Source organism: Pseudophryne corroboree, chromosome 7 (genome assembly GCF_028390025.1).
Source record: "Pseudophryne corroboree isolate aPseCor3 chromosome 7, aPseCor3.hap2, whole genome shotgun sequence".
Lineage (NCBI taxonomy): Eukaryota > Metazoa > Chordata > Amphibia > Anura > Myobatrachidae > Pseudophryne > Pseudophryne corroboree.
The window spans coordinates 108701643-108720769 of NC_086450.1; the positions used below are offsets into that span (position 1 = coordinate 108701643).

Below are 19127 nucleotides of genomic sequence, written 5' to 3' on the forward strand. Positions count from 1 at the left end.
TGCCAGGCACACCTGTAGTTACGGCGCTGCACAGCACCATGTTATATTGTGTTATACACAACCCCCCCTCATATTACACACAGCACCATATTACATAATACACAACCCCCACCCCCATATTACACCCAGCACCATACTAAATTACACTATACAGAGCCCCCCACTTCCCCATATCACCCCAGTACACACAGCACATACTACACTATATGGAGAGTCCCCACTCCCCTATATCACCCCAGCACATATTACACTACATGGCGAGCCCCCACTCCCCTATATCACCCCAGCACATATTACACTATATAGAGTGCCCCCACAGCATATATAACACTATATATAGCCCCCATTTCACCCCAGCACACACAGCACATATTACACTATATTGAGCCCCCACTTCCCCATATCACCCCTGCACATATTACACTATATGTATAGCTCCCACTCCCCCATATCACATTCCCCCAGCACATATTACACTATATGGCATACCCCCACTCCCCTATATCACCCCAGCACATATTACACTATATAGAGAGCCCCCACAGCACATATTACACTATATATAGCCCCCATTTCACCCCAGCACACACAGCACATATTACACTATATTGAGCCCCCACTCCCCCATATCACCCCAGCACATATTACACTATATGTATAGCCCCCACTCCCCGATATCACATTCCCCCAGCACATATTACACTAAATAGTGAGCCCCCACTCCCCCATATCACCCCAGTACACACAGCACATACTACACTATATGGAGAGTCCCCACAGCACATATTACACTATATATAGCCCCCATTTCACCCCAGCACACACAGCACATACTACACTATATGGAGAGTCCCCACTCCCCTATATCGCCCCAGCACATATTACACTATATATAGAGTGCCCCCACAGCATATATTACACTATATATAGCCCCCATTTCACCCCAGTCCACACAGCACATATTACACTATATTGAGCCCCCACTCCCCCATATCACCCCTGCACATATTACACTATATGTATAGCTCCCACTCCCCCATATCACATTCCCCCAGCACATATTACACTATATAGTGAGCCCCCACTCCCCCATATCACCCCAGTACACACAGCACATACTACACTATATAGAGAGTCCCCACTCCCCTATATCACCCCAGCACATATTACACTATATATAGCCCCCATTTCACCCCAGCACACACAGCACATATTACACTATATTGAGCCCCCACTCCCCCATATCACCCCAGCACATATTACACTATATGTATAGCTCCCACTCCCCCATATCACATTCCCCCAGCACATATTACACTATATAGTGAGCCCCCACTCCCCCATATCACCCCAACACACACAGCACATACTGCACTATATGGAGAGCCCCCACAGCACATATTACACTATATATAGCCCCCATTTCACCCCAGCACACACAGCACATACTACACTATATGGAGAGCCCCCACTCACCCATGTCACATCACCTCAGTATACCACCCACTTACTGTTGATTCACTGCTCCTTCCTGAAGAGCAGGAGCCGACCCTGGGACAGTGAGGTGGGAGCAGGCAGCCCAGGGCAGTCACAATGAGGACCAGTAAGGGAGCAGGAAGAGGAAACTGGCCTGATACACGCAGACTACTCAGACTATGGTGGGCGGGGCCAGACACAGTGAAGCAAAGCCCTGGCTGCCGAGCCGGCTCATTTGCTTCACTATACTGCACAGCTGCTCCGCTGATTATCCTCTGACACTGCCGCTGCCTAGCTCGCCTCCATTCACACTGCCTCCTACACAGTGTGCCTCCGCTACCCACCACAAACCCGCATGGGCGGCCGTGATGCTTCTCCTGCATGCGCAGCCCAGATCTTTATGGAGGGAGGAACACTATAATCCGGGAGGGCTGGTAAGGTTTGCGGGGCAGCAGGAGGCTCATGTAAAAATCGGGAGCCTCCCGCTGAATGCGGGAGGGTAGGCAAGCCTGCCCTAAATACGCTTTGTGGTTAGCAGCCCTGCTAAATATTTGCTCCTAGACCTGCCTGCATAGTTTTCCATTATCAAACATGTATTTTCTGCAAGTATCTCTACTTTTAATTTTTTTCAACCATCAGTAAATACTGAGTTTGATTTTCTTATAAAAATGTCATTAATAGCACTAACGAACTGTAAATACCCGTGTTGTACAGATTTCCTCTGGGTTCTATTGTTTTGTTTTGTTTAGCAGACTGTAAAATAAGATTTATATCCATTAAAATGCTGTCCTCGTACACAATGACATTCCCAATGTATTTGGAATTTTAAATGTGAGACTGTACAATAAATAGAGTTGTACTCAGGCAGCCTTCGAACAACATTAAGGTTTAATGAGCTGAAAACTCAAAACAAAAGCTCCGTGTATGTAGATATATTCTTTACGTACAAAACAGGCAAGCATAATAAAGGTTGCAAACTGAACCCAAAACGTCATTAAGACTCATTTATTGGTGAAAATAAACACGCAGTATTGATTGGTAGAAAATGATGATTAATGGAATCCATTTAAATGACTGTAGCTATCAGTCATTAGTGAAAATACAGTAATTGAGAAAAATGGAACTGTGATAACTGTGATAGCTCATATTAAGTTCAAATCTCTTCCGGAGTTTTATAGGACAATTCAGTTATTCTTCACATAATGCAGCTACTGTAGATGTATTTATGCTCCAAGCATGTGTAGGAAGCATGTACATATAAAAAGGGTACTTGAGTGTATATCTTGAGTCAGACATGATGCATCCTACTTATACATGGCAGAATTTGCTGCACATGCTTGTATATACATGGCAGAATTTGCTGCACATGCTTGTCAGGAATATAGAGGTTAACACTGACAGTATTAATAAATGTTATTTTCAAGATAAAATATAGTTAATTATGAACACCTCCACATTTGTTGCTCACTGACGATAGACAGCCACAGCTTAATGTAATATAGCCTAGACATTATTGATTAGAAACTGGAGGCATCAATCTGCAAATAATTATAAGTAGATAAATATAACTGCTAAAAATCATCAACATCATTGCGTATTGTCGCAACTGCCCTCCATCTTGGGGATGCGTCCATGTTTAAATGTGTCTCAATTACATGGCCACTCTTTTACGATACTCAGTCTACGATTGTCCACCCCTGTTCCAGTTCTCCAGGCTTAACGGCAGCATGTTAATCATACATCAGAATCTATATACTGTATGTACTGTATGTATGTTATGTCTTACCTTATATGGGATCTAAAAGAAAGTGTGAGGCAGATTTTATGACTTGAACAATTATCAGGTCCCTTAGGCTGACAAGCTTCCTAACCATCGATAGCAGATTGTTTTAAGCCAGTGGGGAAAACCATTGATTGTTGAAATATAAGTGATCCATGGTTGCACATAAACAGGCCATGACCATGCATGCATAGATAGTAACCACCATCGGACCTTTGCCAACAAATGTTCACCATCAGTGAACATCCATTGTTGGCAAACCTATTTGCCAATCGTATCAGACCATCAATGGTTGAAACCATCAATGGTCGATGGCCATCCTTTTGGGAGCCCTGCAAATACTGGGCCAGATTCAGATGTGAACGCTAACTGAACTCAATGCCGATGTTGGAGGAGTTGAGTAATTATTTGCTACATTGTATGTGCAAATTATTTTGTACACCCCTAAAGCACATGCATACCACAATGGTCCTGTTGCAAATTGCAATCTGGAGAGTTGGCAACAGAACTTGAGAGGCAAAGAGATAGGCATTTATGGGCCAATTCCTTGGGCATGCCAATGAAAGTAGACTGCAAGTATTGATGGTGAACGTGATGGTGCACCGTGGCGGACTGTCTAGACCCACCAGCGATGATACTGTGTACAGGAGTGCAAAAAAATGGGCGTCTCAGTATTTGCACTCTCCTGCGCTTGCTACTGCACAAGGGGAAATGCTAAACTAGCATATGCTTTTTAACATGACTGTGCCAATGGGTGCTAGAGCGGAAGCAACAGCCTGCTAAGTAGTAAATACTTAATGTAAGCTAAGCTGAAACAATCTAGGCTATAAGGGCCTATTTATTACACCTCTTTCCCATTAATTTTATGCTGAGTCAGTTTTTCCCACATAAATAACTCACAGTTAGCTCCTGTAAAATATTTAAAAAAGGAGATGTCACAGATACTACTGCTAAAAACGATCATGCCATAGTGCTGTATAGGATAGGCATGTCTCTCATAATTGTTTTAGCAGCTCTTTTCTGGGTATTCTTCAGATACTTCCACTCATTCCGGTAGTGTAATTTTTCTCTGTGCAAAAGACTGTTGTTGTTGTTTTTTCCCCCTATTTGCTATTCTGTATGAACATAATAATGAATAACCATTTTTAAGAGGAAAAGTGGATGTGTTCCCAGTACCAACCAATTAAATTATAGCTATCATTTTGTAGAATGTACGAAATAAATGATATCTAGAATGTGATTGGTTGTAGGGTCAACACTTCCACTTCTACTGTTTAGGTTTGATAACTCTCTCACTTAATAATCTCTTTATCACTAGAGATGAGCGGGTTCGGTTCTCAAAGAACCGAACCATACCGAACTTCACCAATCGAGTCCGGTTCCGAGCCAGGCTCGGGTTTTCCTGTCTGACTCGGAAACCAGAAAAAGGCAAAAAGTCATCATCCCGCTGTCGGATTCTCGCGGGGTTTGGATTCCATATAAGCAGCCGTGCGTCCCCGCCATTTTCACTCCAGCATTGGAGAGTGTAGAGAGAGGACGTGTCCTCAGTGTCATCTGTGGTAGTGTCTTGTGCTGTATTTGTCCAATCACAGTGTTTGCGTCCTCTTGCTGCCACATGTCCATTGCTGCTGTGTTGTGCTACATCAGTTCAGTGGTGGTGTATTGTGCTGCATCAGTCCAGTGGTAGTGTCCTGTGCATCAGCCATCAGTCATTCCAGTGACCAGGCAGTCACAGTGTTTGTGTCCTCTTGCTGCCATATGTCCATTGCTGCTGTGTTGTGCTGCATCAGTTCAGTGTTGCTGTGTTGTGCTGCATCAGACCAGTGGTAGTGTCCTGGCCATCAGTCATTCCAGTGACCAGCCAGTCACAGTGGTATACGCTGCTGCTATATGTCCACTGCTACAGTATTATAATAATAATAATAATAACAACAACAATAACAACAACAAGTCCCTTACAGTGTTGCTGTGTTGTGCTGCATTAGACCAGTGGTAGTGTCCTGGCCATCAGTCATTCCTGTGCCGCATATTGTGTTATATAACTCCAAAAAAATAATGGAGAACAAAAATTTGGAGGATAAAATAGGGAAAGATCAAGAACCACTTCCTCCTAGTGCTGAAGCTGCTGCCACTAGCCATGACATAGACGATGAAATGCCATCAACGTCATCTGCCAAGGCCGATTCCCAATGTGATAGTAAAGGGTATGTAAAATCCAAAAAGCTAAAGTTCAGTAAAAAGACCCCAAAAAAGAAATTTAAATGGTCTGAGGAGAAACGTAAATTTGCCAATATGCCATTTATGACACGGAGTGGCAAGGAACGGCTGAGGCCCTCTCCAATGTTCAAGACTAGTGGTTCAGCTTCACATGACGATGGAAGCCCTCATAACTGAGGCCTTGACACTTATGGAAGAAACATCTGGACATGATCCTAGTACTACAGCCCATGGGCTGTAGTACTAGGATCATGTCCAGATGTTTCTTCTGTAAGGAATAAACCCCTTTTTTCATTTCATCCACAAAACGTGAGTGATGGTCTTTTTTTCTTTTCTTTTGCAAAAGTGAGTGTCTGTATATATATATATATATATATATATATATATATAGAGAGAGAGAGAGAGAAACGTATGGTGGCACTCAGAAAGAACGACTGCAGAGGCAACGCTGATGCGGTCAACGTTTCAGGGATTGCTCCCTTTTATCAAGACACAACCAGCACCCTGTAATACAACACATATATATACAACACCGGTACCTTACCAGACTCCAATCGCGTGGCTCCGTCCACCTCTCCCTGCCGCCGGACGATGACGTCATCAGCACGGGCAAGCACCAAGAATTTCCATCGGGCGGGTAGGGGGCGCGGCTCCGTACACACGTCGAGGCGTTGCTAGGTAACCGTAAACAACAGGAAGTGCAGACTGACTGAAATATCGCTCCTACAAATAACAAATACAAATACAGCACGTGAAAGTAACAAACAATTAAAAACACCTGAGAATGTAAATCCATACCGGGCAGCGCTATCTTATACAGCAGAATACCTTATTTAAAGGGCAAGCAATATTATTAATATGCTAGTGTATAAATAACAAGCTATGCATCACAAATGTGTTATAATTAGCAAATACATCCTGATAACAGAATAGCATACTCCCTCATATCTGTGATTGTATGTACTACCACGAAAATAATGTAGCTTCAAAACCGTGTAATCAATCACAATTGTGGCTCCGGTATGCGTACAAACGCCTTAATAAACCGTGAATAGAATAAGATATAGATTATGAGTTACAGAAAACAATTAAAGCTTAAGGCCTCGTTAAGGCCCAATGGATGGACCGTTTGGAGAGTGTGGATCCACCACGCCTCTTTTCTCAAAAGCGCTTGACCTCTGTCACCCCCTCTATTACTTAATGGAACGTGATCGATCATTTTGTAGCGAATAGACGACAAACTATGGTTGCAATTTTTAAAATGTCGTGCTACAGGCAGATCGCTACCTCTGCCTTCTATGGCTGCTCGTATACTCGACCTATGTAGGGCAATTCTCTCCTTAAACTGTCTAATACTTTTGCCGACATAGAACAGCCCACATGGGCACTTGATGTAGTAAACAATGAATTTACTACTACACGTTAATGTATGCTTAATGTTAAAGAGCTTGCCCGATCTAGGGTGGTTGAAGGTGCTACCAGGTTCCAAGCAACTACAGGTGGTGCACCCTGTGCACCTATATTTGCCCGGTTTACGAGTCAAAAAATGTGGCAATCTTTCTTGACCCAAATCAGATATATCATTGTGGACAACGATGTCTTTTATGTTGCGTCCACGTCTATATGATGCCATAAGTGTGGTGTCCTTAAAGAATGGTAATTCTTTGTCTCTAGCAATCACTGGCCATATGCCCTTAGCTTGACGGTATAGTTTCTTACTTGCCGTCGTGTAGTCTTGTGTCCAAATCATTCTATTATGGACACTTTTGGAATCTTTAGGAAGTAAAGTGTCTTGTCTGGGTGTACTGAGCGCTTTAGACATCGCCAGCTTCAGAGATTCTTGGGAATATCCTCTAGTTTTAAATTTTTTAGCCATGATTTGCATCTGAACTTGGGCATCATCCTCATTACTGCAAATCCGTCTAATTCTCAGAAACTGCGAAAATGGAAGACTCCATTTCATAGATTCTGGGTGATGGCTGTTGGCCCTGAGCAAAGTATTGCGGTCAGTGGGTTTATAATACATGCTGGTAACAATATTACAATCACTGTCCACTGAAATAGCCACGTCTAGATAGTGGACAGTGTTGTAACTACAATCAAAAGTAAATTTGATGGCTGCATCTTTCTGGTTCACCTGAAACATCATCTCTTGAAAATCCTGTAGTGTACCTGACCAAATCATCAAGATGTCGTCGATATAACGACGAAATAACTTGTTGTGTTGGGAGTATAGCACATTATCGAAAAACAATTGCTTTTCTACTTCGCTCATAAATATATTCGCAAAACTGGGTGCCACACACGACCCCATGGCGCACCCAGTTCGCTGGCAAAATTTTTTTTTTGTCAAATAGGAAATAATTCCTATCAAGAGTTAATTCAAGAACTTTGACAAAAAAATTAATATCAGGGCCTGAGTATTCGGTATTGGATTCAAGAAATGCGTGCATCACTGCTAAACCCCTGTCATGGGGGATACTGGTATATAAATTAACTACATCAATGGTGCATAACAAATACCGGGCTGGAAGAGGTGAAAAGGATTGCAATAATTGAATAAGTGAGGTAGTGTCTGTCAAACATAGAGACAGTCCCAAAATCAAAGGCTGTAAATAAAAGTCAAGATATCTGGATAAATTATAGTATAAAGAGTCTCTGGCGGCGATGATAGGACATCCAGGTGGATTAACCGAGTCCTTATGAAGTTTTGGGATAGTGTAGAACGTCGGAATGATTGGCCATGTGACACTTAAGGCTTCTTTGGTTGCCGCTGAGATGACATTGGTGGACACTGCTGACTGTAAGATCAAATCAAGTTCCATTTTATACCGTGAAGTAGGGTCCTCATGAAGTATTTCATAAATTACTGTGTCATTCAATTGCCGATAGGCTTCCTTTTTGTAACTTGATAGGTCTTGTACTACGATCCCACCCCCTTTGTCCGCCGGGCGGATCGTGATATCGTCATATTTTCCAAGGTTCCTGAGTGCCACCTTCTAATTTTTAGAGAGATTTTGTGGTCCTTTGTACATTTGTGGAGTAGCTTCATTAATGTAGGATTCCAAACAGCTGGAAAAACTTTTGATGCTCTTATTTTGTGAGGAAGGAGTGAACAAAGACTTATTGGGTTTTTTTTTCAGATGTAGAGAGGTTCTCTTGAAAGAATTCCTTGAGTTTGATGCGTCTGTTCAATTTGAACAGGTCCACTTTATTCTTGAAGACATCTGGAGTACAGGTGGGAACGAAGGATGAACCTTTGTTGAACACGTTAACTTCATCTGTTGTGAGTTGTCTTGAAGATAGATTAAATACTATACTTTCTTTCGCAACATTTTTGGCGGCTTCCCTCCTGTTTTGGCCCCCCCGACGGGTCCTGGCTCTTTTGTACACTCGTTTTTTGAGCGAGTCTTTACACCTGAATTGGATTTCTTTGAGGTGGGCGCCGTAACACATTCTGTATCACTTGATGAAATGGCTGTACTCGATTGATCAGTCTCAAGCGGAAATTTCCTAGGCTGTCGACGCTATCTGGAGTTTCTTTGAGATCTCTGGCCTTTGTTGTACACCCAACTGTAGACTTGATTCAGGTCGTAGTCGCGATTCACCGTTGTACGTTTGGCTTTCTTAAAAGCTATTAAGTCAGATTGATATTTTTCAATTTGTACTGACAATTTCTCTAGCCAATCTAGCGGTGCTTCTGATTGAATCTTAGAAAGGTGAATATTTTCAAAGGCCTCAATTTTTTCTTTAGTGATCTCTAATTCTCTTCTAGACTCTGCCACCACCAAAAGAATTAAATCAAAAGAACAGCGATTGAGCACTGCGGCCCATTTGCGGCAAAATTCCGGGTTCTGACGCCCGATAGTCGGGGTGTTCCTAATGCGGAAACCTCTTGGAATACGTTTGTCTCTAAAGTAATTTGAAAGTGTCACTCCATGTAGCAAAAAGTCTACTTCCCTCTTTCTTAATTTGATCAACTGTGAAATCAAAGCCTCCACAGATTCATCATTAGTTGCCGTTAATGCAGAAGATGGGAATAAAATAGATTCTGCCTCTGTGTCCGTATGTGTGAGAGTATCTCCCTCAGGTAACACAGGAATGCAGAAGCCAGGTACATCTTCAGGTGCAGACATATCAAATCACCACATGTGTAGGAAATTATATACAGTGTAAGTCCCACATTCACTGTGTCTGAGCATCAATAAATAAACTAATATGCAGCAGGTGCCTTGACTGGCAGCAGCACAAAATGCAACCACCTAAATAGAAAAAGACAAATGTCTGGCACTCACGCTTGCAGCTGTGACAACAGGTCCGGTGCCTAATCTCTCAAAATGAGCATATAGAGAAACGTATGGTGGCACTCAGAAAGAACGACTGCAGAGGCAACGCTGATGCGGTCAACGTTTCAGGGATTGCACCCTTTTATTAAGACACAACCAGCACCCTGTAATACAACACATATATATACAACACCGGTACCTTACCAGACTCCAATCGGGTGGCTCCGTCCACCTCTCCCTGCCGCCGGACGATGACGTCATCAGCACGGGGAAGCGCTGAGAATCTCTGTGTTTTTAATTGTTTGTTACTTTCACGTGCTGTATTTGTATTTGTTATTTGTAGTAGTGATATTTCAGTCAGTCTGCACTTCCTGTTGTTTACGGTTACCTAGCAACGCCTCGACGTGTGTGCGGAGCCGCGCCCCCAACCCGCCCGACGGAGATTCTCGGCGCTTGCCCGTGCTGATGACGTCATCGTCCGGCGGCAGGGAGAGGTGGACGGGGCCACGCGATTGGAGTCTGGTAAGGTACCGGTGTTTGATATATATGTGTTGTATTACAGGGTGCTGGTTGTGTCTTGATAAAAGGGTTCAATCCCTGAAACGTTGACCGCATCAGCGTTGCCTCTGCAGTCTTTCTTTCTGAGTGCCACCATACGTTTCTCTATATGCTCATTTTGAGAGATTAGGCACCGGACCTGTTGTCACAGCTGCAAGCGTGAGTGCCAGACATTTGTCTTTTTCTATTTAGGTGGTTGCATTTTGTGCTGCTGCCAGTCAAGGCACCTGCTGCATATTAGTTTATTTATTGATGCTCAGACACAGTGAATGTGGGACTTACACTGTATATAATTTCCTACACATGTGGTGATTTGATATGTCTGCACCTGAAGATGTACCTGGCTTCTGCATTCCTGTTACCTGAGGGAGATACTCTCACACATATGGACACAGAGGCAGAATCTATTTTATTCCCATCTTCTGCATTAACGGCAACTAATGATGAATCTGTGGAGGCTTTGATTTCACAGTTGATCAAATTAAGAAAGAGGGAAGTAGACTTTTTGCTACATGGAGTGACACTTTCAGATTACTTTAGAGACAAACGTATTCCAAGAGGTTTCCGCCTCTGCAGTCGTTCTTTCTGAGTGCCACCATACGTTTCTCTATATGCTCATTTTGAGAGGTTAGGCACCGGACCTGTTGTCACAGCTGCAAGCGTGAGTGCCAGACATTTGTCTTTTTATATATATATATATATATATATATAAATGAAGACTACGGCGCTTAGGTGCAGCTTTGTGTTATCTATACCTTAAGTGAAAATAACCTTTTGTAACAAAATAAAACACACTTCTCAATATATTATATGAGCGGCAGCTTATAGTACATACACATGTGCTTGGCATGCACACATAAGTATTTAAAGGAATTGGTGAATATAAGCGCCCAAGAGTGTAATTTGTATAACCAGATGAAAAAATGAAGGTATCAAGAGAAGGTATGTTAAAGCCCTTGATGAAGTCCTGTTGATGACGGACGAAACGCGTTGGGACTACTTGCTGACATTTCCTCTTATGGACAGATAAGCCATATATATTTTTGAATTCTGTACGCATGCATTCCAGCTATTTATGGACAGATAAGATTGATATAATCTTTTATTCTGTACGCATGATATACAGCTATTCATGTATTTTTATGTATTTTTATGTCATTACGTGTATTAAATATTTTTATCTTCTATATATACACTGCCCGGGCTATATATTGATTGCATATTGGGAATATGCTGGTTCCGTAATTGAGCCTAATGACTTTTGGCAGTGATATATTTTGAAATTTGAAATTTTAAAAACGGTACACACTATGTTTGCTTTCCTTTGTTTTTTCTACATGTATTAAGCGACAAAGAAGTACCGCTTGAACTAAGCTTCTCTGGTTTTCAGATAAACTGGCTTTAACATACCGTCTCTTGATACCTTCATTTTTACCTTGTTATACAAATTACACTCTTGGGCGCTTATATTCACCAATTCCTTTTTATATATATACAGGTTGAGTATCCCTTATCCAAAACGCTTGGGACCAGAGGTATTTTGGATATGGGATTTTTCCGTATTTTGGAATAATTGCATAGCATAATGAGATAACATGGTGATGGGACCCAAGTCTAAGCACAGAATACATTTATGTTACATATACACCTTATACACACAGCCTGAAGGTCATTTTAGCCAATATTTTTTGTAACTTTGTGCATTAAACAAAGTGTGTCTACATTCACACAATTAATTTATGTTCCATATACACCTTATACACACAGCCTGAAGGTCATTTAATACAATATTTTTAATAACTTTTAGTATTAAACAAATTTTGTGTACATTGAGCCATCAAAAACAAAGATTTCACTATCTCACTCTTACTCAAAAAAGTCCGTATTTCGGAATATTCCGTATTTCGGAATATTTGGATATGGGATACTCAACCTGTATATATATATATATATACCCCGTTGCAAAAAACGATTACTGAGGCCATAACAACTATGCTGGTGTTAGACGTGCGTCCAGTATTCACCATTAGCGCAGTGGGACTGCAGTGCCAACCCCAGATGGGCCAGGTGTTTGTGCCGCACACTTGTGTCGCTTCGCTTAGTCACACAGCTACCTCATTACCCTATTTTACTTCTTGGCATGATGTGCTGTTTGGGACTATTTTTTTAAAGTGCCATCCTGTCTGACACTTCCGTATATGTCCAGTGGTACTACCATTTAATTCCAGTGATTTGGACGTATAATTCCAGTGATTTTGCAGTATAATTCCAGTGATTTTGCCATTTAATTCCAGTGATTTGGATGTATAATTCCAGTGATTTGGATGTATAATTCCAGTTGAAATTGTTTGTGCCGCTTGGCTTAGTCATACAGCTACCTCATTGCACCTCCTCTACATCTTTGCATGTGGTGCTGTTTGGGGCCTAGTTTTTGAAAAGTGCCATCCTGTCTGACACTGCGGTGCCACTCCTAGATGGGCCAGGTGTTGTGCCGCACTTGTGTCGCTTGGCTTAGTCATATAGCAGCCTCTGTGCACCTCTTTCTTCTTTGCATCATGTGCTGTTTGGGGACTAGTTTTTGAATAGTGCCATCTTGTCTGCAACTGCAGTGCCACTCCTAGATGGGCCAGGTGTTTGTGCTGCACACTTGTGTCGCTTAGCTTGGTCATACAGCCACCTCGGTGCAACTTTTAGGCCTAAAAACAATATTGTGAGGTATTCAGAATAGACTGGAAATGAGTGGAAATGAATGTTATTGAGGTTAATAATACCGTAAGAGCAAAATTACCCCTGAATTCTGTTATTTTAGCTGTTTTTAAGTTTTTTTCCCCAAAAATCATCCAGACCCAAAACCAAAACCAAAACACGAAAGGGTGGTTTTGGCAAAACCAAGCCAAAACCAAAACACGAAAGTGGAATTAGAACCAAAACACAAAACACGAAGAGTGCCAGCCGCATAGCTCTACTTATCACATCGTATACTGGCAAAAGATGTTAGTTTATGGTCAAAAAAATGCAAATGGCCTTAAAAGACTTCTATAAACCCACAGTCCCTATTTTCGCAGTATGCTCCACATTTCATATGGCCAAAGGGTGCTCAGGATCCCAGATATGGGAGATAAAAATAACTAAATGGAGCCATAACTAGGTGAATAGGGTCATGTTCTGTCTGACTTGTCCCTATTTTCTTCCTACAATATTATAAGATATGTGCTGGTATTTCATTCTAGCCATACTTTCAAGAGCATATAGATCTTTAAAGTAGGAGTGCACACAAAACAATATGACCACTTTTCAAGAAGCACGGTAGCGTCTAGTTACCCTTCGTGTAGAGGACCTTTCCCATAAGCCCCTGGGTCCATGTCACAAACTATTTGGAATAGTAGCCTGTGGCGAGAGAAGCGAGACACTGAGCCTGAAGCGTGCCGCAAGGGCCCAGTGGTGCATAGACAAAACGAAATAACCTCAAACGAACGGAGAATGGATAAAACATTTAGGTACCCTAGGGGCGGAAATTATCTACTGCCCTCTCGTGCTGTCACTTCCTAGTCCTGATCATGAAGGAAACATAGACACAACCAAAGAAGCACTGCTTCAGAATCATACAGCTGTTTCTTGTGCATGTACTGTGCACAGCTAAAGAGAACGGAGGACATTTTATATGGCTGTAGTGACATAAAATTCTGAATAGCAGGCTGAATGAAACAGCTGGAGAAGTGGAGGTATCCATGGTAACGATGGGCCTATGAGTTGACTGAGGAGTCTGGTGATGGGAGGGGCTTAGTCCTTATAAGGAGAGGACTGATTAGGTTCCCCCCCTTTTTCCTCAGTGAAAATTGAACAGTGAAGTGCTCTGCATTTGTTTTGTACTGAACTGTGTATTATTTGTGATTTTGTGGTGTTTTTCTTCTCATTTCCTTTCTATCTTTACTAATCTTTAAGCTTTTCATCCTCCTTTTATTCTTGGTCTTTCTCTTATCTATCTTTTCTATCTTTTAACATGCCGAGGCCCAGTCGTGCTGTGCGTCCCCCTGTTCGTTTTATTGACAGCGGGGAAAGGGATGCTGCTGTCTTAGTGACAGGGAGGGGGCAGCAGCGGTCTTTACAGACAAGAAGTCAGGCTAGGAATAATGTTAGTAATGCCGCCACCAGGGGTCGGGCTCGACCGCCTGAGAGGCTTTTGGCGGGCGAAGCTGCGTCACGCAGAGGCCGGGTCAGTAGCGCGTCTGTGACACGACCTGCTGTGGTGACTAATAATTTGAGAAATTACTCTAAAGAACCAGTTTCCGTGAACAACATGTCGCGAAGTGTGGGGGCTATGGCGGAGTCGCCGAACGGGGTGTTTAGGAGAATGGTAACATCTCGGGGAGTTACCTCAGGAGTGCATGTGCCTGAGGTACGCCGCGGTCGCCCCGTGGGCCCGCGGGGGGCCGTGGCTGCCAGAGGTGGTCGACGCAGTTCGGTTCTTACTAGAGGTGAGCACAATGGGAGAGGTACAAGGTTACAAGAGTCGGTGCAAGGAGAGGGGGCACCTAACAGTGGTATTACAAAGGGTTCGGTTAGTACGATATGTAATAGCGCTGACACGGTTGTAGCGGACCAGGGCGCGAGCACATCGGGTATTAGAAATGCTGGAAGACAGCAAGGAAGGCCCGCCACGTGTAATATTAGGGGTAAGAAAAGAGCACCGGAGCTAAGTTTTATGAGGGGCACAGTACCGGGGAGGTCTTATGCTGATGCGGTACGTTTTGGAAGTAATGGCGCTGGATTCAACTCGTCTGAGGTAGTGTCTATATGCACCTCGGTTATATCAGCGCTGGTCCCGGTGCTGAACGCTAATTACACCGAAAGGAATTTTTTGAGGGAGGAGAATACTGTCGGTTTGCAGAGGGATGTTGTTAGTGAATCAGGGGCGGCTGTTTTACAGGCCAGATCGGGCGGAAGTAATAGGGGCAATAGGAATGTTAATGAGTTTTTGGTAGATGTTTCTCCTTGCATTTCTACAGAGGAGTCCTTTGCAGCCCCTGAAGTACAGGATGATTCTGGGGAATCAGCTGCGGTGGTGGAGTCTGCCCTGGACGAGGGAGGTCTTTATGGTGAGTCGGTTGTGCACCCGGCAGCGCGCCAGAATGATGCATTAGTGGAGACTGGTAACAGGGGCACAGTTACAGATAAAGTATGTGGGAAAAAAGCATCAAAAAAGCGTAAGCATAGGCGCAGAGGTCACAGGGACTCATCTACTTCTTCCTCTGAGTCCTCAGGTTCATGTGATAGCAGATGCAGGGGTTGCAATGCAAAACATAAAAGAAGGCGCAGACATAGTAGCTCCAGCATGTCCTCGGAGGAGGGTCCTGAGGATTCTTTGCAATGCGCTAATACTGCAGTATTGAGAGGAGTACGACCTAGAATTAGGGAGCGTATTAGACAAGGAAAATTTGTTAATATATTTGCTTTAACTAGCAAAGGGAGAAAAGCATTAGAAGCGGCTAAAAAGAATTCAGGTATAGGTGAGGAGGCTTATAAGTCTTACTCTAACTGGCAGAAGGGCATGCTTATTTTTGCAGCCTGTTATTTGGAATCCAGGCCTCAGGAGCACATGAACATTATTAAATATATGTATTTGCTACACGAATTAGCCAGATCCGGGCGCGGAACAGCATGGAGGGCCTATGATGAGGAGTTTCGGAGAAAACAAAATGGGAAGGAGATTATGGATTTTGGTAAAAAAGATGTGGAGATCTTTGTAGATGTTACCCAGCCTCTTAAGAGTGGTCTAGAGGGTCTGGGGGATAAACGAGGTAATTCCAGTAACAGATGGTTGGTGGGTAAGAATCGGGCAGGCAAATGCTATGCCTTCAATAATAGTCAATGTACCCTAGGGTTCAAGTGTCGTTTTCGGCATGTTTGTATCCGCTGTGAAGGAACCCATCCCATTAAAAACTGCCAGCAAACAGCTAGTGGGAGAGGTAGTTGGCACAAGCAGCAACAACGAATCCCAGCTGCGGCGGTGTCTAAGTAGGGCACCTACTCCAGTTAAGTTGAACAAATTATTGCTTTGGTTGGATCACTATCCAAATAAAGACGATTCTGAGTTTATAAGGTTAGGTTTCTCAAAAGGTTTTCCGTTGCCTATTAAAGGCCAAGTTAAATGTGGTCGGGTTTGCAATTTACGTTCGGCTCAGGAGTTCCCAGTTATGTTAAAAGAAAAAGTCAATAAGGAAGTTGCTTTGGGTAGGATGGTAGGTCCTTTTAGTTGCCCTCCATTGCCTGATTTAATTTTGTCCCCAGTTGGGGTTGTTCCAAAAAAGACTCCAGGTAAATTCAGGTTAATTCAGCATTTATCATTTCCAAGAGGGTCTTCAGTGAATGACGCAATTCCTGAAAGTTTGTCCATGGTAGTGTATCAGTCCTTTGAGGACGCTGTAGCCAAGGTGAGATCATTCGGTAGAGGGGCTCTTATGAGTAAAATTGATATAGAGTCGGCCTTTCGGCTGTTGCCCATTGATCCGGAATTTTTTTCGTTATCTAGGTTTCCGTCTGTATGACGGTTTTTATGTGGATAGGTGTCTTCCAATGGGTTGCTCCATATCCTGTTCATATTTTGAAAAATTCAGTAGTTTTCTGCATTGGTGCATTTCCAAAAGTACAGGTCAGTTTGGAATTGTTCATTACTTAGATGATTTTTTGTTCATGGGTCCTGCCGGATCCGACATTTGTGGGAATATTTTATCAAATGCGTTGTCATTATTGAAAGAATTTGGGGTCCCAGTGGCTGAGGAGAAGACGGTAGGTCCCACAGCGGTGTTGACATTCTTGGGAATAGAGATTGATACCATAGAAGGATGCTGTCGTTTACCCAAAGAAAAAATAGAAAAAATTAAGGGGAGAGATAATGGTGGCTTTGGCAAACGGCAAGTTGACGCTCAAACAGGCCCAATCATTATTGGGGTCTCTCAATTTTGCTTGTCGAGTTATACCCATGGGTAAAGTTTTTAGCAGGAAGTTGGAGAGAGCCACAGCGGGTGTAAAAAAACCCAGACATTTCATAAGATTATCCAATGAAATTCGCAGGGATCTACACATTTGGGAAGAGTTCCTGGCCACCTTTAATGGTGTTCTCATTTGGCAGTCCATACCCATTTCCAATGTTGAGATGCAATTATTCACGGACGCAGCAGGTTCCACGGGGTTTGGAGCATTTTTGGAGGGTAGGTGGTGTTCTTCCCCATGGCCAAAATCTTGGGTGGAAGAGGGTCTCACTAGTAACTTGTTATTATTAGAATTATTCCCTATAATGGTGGCTATGGAGTTATGGCATGAGTTTTTAGCCAACTTGTCAGTAGTTTTTTGGTGTGATAACTTGGGGGTGGTTCAGTTGGTCAACAGTCAGAGAGCCTCCGGCCTTCCAGCATTGCGATTGTTGGGTCAGATAGTATTGCGCTGCCTCCAATCAAATATAAGTTTTTGCGCTAAGCATGTTCCGGGCATTGAAAACGGCGTGGCAGATGCGCTATCGCGTTTCGAGTGGCGCAGGTTTAGGGTGCTAGCTTCGGATGCGAATGTATCTGGTGACCCTTGCCCGTCTTATGCCTGGCAGGTTATACGCCCGGATTGGAGGGCTTAGCTCTGCGAGCCCTGGCTCCCTCCACTCTTCGAGGGTACAGAAATGCCATGGGAGAGTGGGAAAGATATGTGCGCCTGCATCAGGAACAAGGTAAGACCGATTACGCAATGTTATTGGATTATGTGTGGGAATGTTTTAGAGCAGGCAGATCAAGAGGGTTCGTAACACGTTTACTGTCTGCTCTTTCTTATTTCTTGAGACTTTATGGCCGGCATGATTTTACTAAGTCTTTCTTTCTAGCAAAGATTATTAAAGGTTGGGCTCGAGTTATGCCCCCTGTACAAGATGCACGTAGACCAATAACCATTTCAATATTGCGGCGGATGGCGGTCGTGTTGCAGGATGTCTGTGCATCTGATTACGAAGCACTTTTATTTACATTGTGTTTCGTTATGGCCTTTTTTGGGGCCTTTAGAGTCAGTGAACTGGTGGCTGCTTCGAAATCAGCAATGTCACCTATGCTTCGTGAACACGTGTCATTGGAAGAGGGAGGCTTATGGTGCAAAGTACAACGTTCCAAAACGGACCAATTGGGCAAAGGTTGTTGGGTCGTTTTGAGATGTGTGGATGACAAAGAGATTTGTCCTGTGTCCTTGGCGAGGATTTATGTGAAAACAAGGTCTGATATGCCAGGTCCATGGTTGCAGCATTTGGATGGTATGCCGGTGACTCAATTTCAATTTAGATGGGTGATGGAACGTTGTATTTGCACGATGGGTTTGCCGGTATCGAGATATGGTACCCATTCGTTTCGGATAGGTGCGGCGACAGCAGCAGCTGCGGAAGGCTGTTCGAGCGGGCAAATTAGAGCCTTGGGAAGGTGGAAGTCTGATGTATTTCGGAAATATATCAGGTTTTGACTTGTTTAAAAAAAAAAAAAAAATCAGACTTGAGGTTCAGCCACTCGCCATATTTGGGGGTCTTGAGGAATTTTTTATCCTGTCAGGTGCCTTAAGCCTAGGGGTTCATACCCGCCTGACAGGTGTGTTTTTCGCCTCTCGTCAAGTCTGATCCCCCCCTTATCTAACTCCCTTTGTTAAAGAAGAGTAATTCTCTTCAAAAATTATCACATTAGAGGCCAAATTAAAATATTTAATAAATAAATAATAAACCATTTTAGCAAGATTTTAAAGGGATGTTTTTCGGGGTAATGTTGTTGCAAGTTTTTGGTGTTAGGGGTTTTTTG

General features: G+C 43.1%; 1 long non-coding RNA gene across 1 annotated transcript in view; it reads right to left on the reverse strand.

Annotated features, from left to right (window-relative positions):
- LOC134944724 (uncharacterized) overlaps positions 1–1694 on the reverse strand; it is a 181994-nt gene extending 180300 nt beyond the window's left edge. Inside the window, exon 1 of the long non-coding RNA XR_010181930.1 lies at positions 1512–1694. This is a non-coding gene — a long non-coding RNA (uncharacterized LOC134944724). The remainder of the gene's footprint in view (positions 1–1511) is intronic.
- Positions 1695–19127: the final 17433 nt, after the last annotated feature.